At 46.0% G+C, this 2554-nt stretch overlaps 1 non-coding gene across 1 annotated transcript; it reads right to left on the reverse strand.

The window, feature by feature from the left end:
* Positions 1-1297: 1297 nt before the first annotated feature.
* Positions 1298-1368, reverse strand: TRNAG-GCC (transfer RNA glycine (anticodon GCC)). Its single transcript has one exon. It is a non-coding gene; the product is annotated as a tRNA-Gly (tRNA).
* Between the last annotated feature and the right edge of the window lie 1186 nt (positions 1369-2554).

Here is a 2554-nt window from a genome sequence, read left to right on the forward strand (position 1 = left end):
CCAGGCTGTTTTGCGCCCAAGGCAAGGCTAACTGCTCGCACTTCCTCATATTGGTAACCTCAGTTTTCAAAAACAGGTGTCTTGTAGGAGAAATGAAAGTATTATCAGAAAGTTGTAACAAAAACTAATTTGTATAAAGCTGGCCCTCAAATGTTAGTACAGTACTGCACCTCTGAGGTCTGCACCCTAGGCAGGTGATCTGTAACAAAGATAAAATCAGTTTAAAACTATGCAATCACAGGTGTCTGTTGCTGGACTCGTCTTACCAGCGCCAGCCAGCCCTGTCTGTGAATTTGAAATGGTGGGAGTTGCAGCTCAGTAACATCTGGAGACCTGCAGATCCCATGCTCCTGAATTAGGCTTGTGACCAAGAGGGCCTAGATTTGAAGCCTTGCAATCTTATGCCTTTGTTTACTCTGCATTTAATCTGTAAAATTTATTCCTTTTTATTGTGACAATATTTACTTCTCAGACAAGGTCTTCTGGACTCTACACAAAACCATTGAAAAGTGCACTCAGAGCATGTATCTTCTCTGCTGATGTGGTTTAGCTTGCTTCTGGGTTTTGTATATGCACATGTGAGAGAGCTTCATTTATTTATGTAAATGGTTTAGTTGCTAACATTACTGCAAATACTGATGGCAAATAAACAGTTGTGTTGTGTCGGTATTATTATTAGCACTCTTAGCATCATAACTCTTTCCAGGATAGACATGCTAGTCTCTTGCAGCAAAACAAAAAAATTTTTTCCTTCCAGTAGCACCTTAAAGACCAACTAAGTTAGTTCTTGGTATGAGCTTTCGTGTGCATGCACACGAAAGCTCATACCAAGAACTAACTTAGTTGGTCTTTAAGGTGCTACTGGAAGGAAAAAAAAATTTTGTTTTGACTATGGCAGACCAACACGGCTACCTACCTATCTGTAAGGTAAAGGTAAAAGTACCCCTGCCCGTACGGGCCAGTCTTGACAGACTCTAGGGTTGTGCGCTCATCTCACTCTATAGGCCGGGAGCCAGCGCTGTCCGCAGACACTTCCGGGTCACGTGGCCAGCGTGACGAAGCTACCCTGGCGAGGCAGAGCCGCACACGGAAACGCCGTTTACCTTCCCGCTAGTAAGCGGTCCCTATTTATCTACTTGCACCCGGGGGTGCTTTCGAACTGCTAGGTTGGCAGGCGCTGGGACCGAGCAACGGGAGCGCACCCCGCCGTGGGGATTCGAACCGCCGACCATGCGATCGGCAAGTCCTAGGAGCTGAGGTTTTACCCACAGCGCCACCCGCATCCCAAAATGCACGTTGCATTGGCCGGGAAACGAACCCGGGCCTCCCGCGTGGCAGGCGAGAATTCGACCACTGAACCACCAATGCACTTGCAGCAAAGACTAACACATTCATGATGGCAGAAGATTTCACTGAGTACAGTCGTCATTGCTGGTAGTCACCTACTCCCCCCCACAAACTATTTTCAGGCTTGGTATTTTGCAGGTGGGATTAAGTTGCATATTCACAAACTGAGATTCTACCATTAAAGCTGTTGGGAAGGATGAAACTCCAAGGATTCCCACTACATTGTTACAGAGCTTATTTTGGACTTAGAAATCATCAACTGACCTTAATAAGTATATGGACTAGATCAGGTGTGGGGAATCTTTGGCCCTCCAGATGTTATTGAACTACAGCTCCCATGAGTCCTAGCTTGGCCAATGGCCAGGCATGATCAGAGCACATCTGGAAGGCAAAAGATTCCCTACACCTTGACTACCTGGTTAAGATACTCAAAATTGGTCTGTGTGTAATCTGTAATTTCTGAAGGGCTGAACAGCTCCCAAAGGTTTATTGTGTTTATATATGCTATACATTCTAAAACTTTAAGGGAAGCTGTAAGTACCATAGTAGTAGCAACACCTGCAGGGATTCTGAAAATATAGCTTTCCAAGAACTTGTTCCGAGTCAGCACGGACTCCAGGAAAGCTCAGTACTTTCTGATGAAGTCTGGCTAATTTTGGATGTACAGTATGCCTTTGTAGAAATAAACTTGCATTCCTCATGCTTTTTATATTTAATACAGTGTGGTAGTTTCACTTTTATGCTCCTTTAAAGGTCAGTTTACTGCTTTTGAATGCCTGTTTTGGCATAATTGTAGGCTAGAATCACCAAAGACCGCAGATCTGCCCGTGTCTACTGGGCAGCAAAGCAAGCTCCTTTGAAGTAAATGGAACTTCCTCCCAGATAAGGTGTGCACTGCTGACCCATTCCATTTCTGTCCAGGTCTTCAAGGGTTACTCTAACGGGTTGACGGAGGCGAAAGCTTTCCTGATTGGATGCTTTCGCGCGGGACGCTTCTGCGGGTCTCGTTCGCAAGACGTCAGCAACGGCTGGTGACGTCGCTCAGAGGCAAAACAAAAAAACACCCCACGCAAATCTTTCAGAACTCCCCTCATCCGGGAATGCTACAGCTGGCGAAACGCCTGTTTACGATAAGGCAGGGAGGAGGCGTGTCTATGACAGGAAGGAGATGCGCAGGCGCACTGCTTTCTCAAGGGGACTAGGAGAG

Source organism: Podarcis raffonei, chromosome 15, assembly GCF_027172205.1.
Source record: "Podarcis raffonei isolate rPodRaf1 chromosome 15, rPodRaf1.pri, whole genome shotgun sequence".
Taxonomy (NCBI): Eukaryota; Metazoa; Chordata; class Lepidosauria; order Squamata; family Lacertidae; genus Podarcis; species Podarcis raffonei.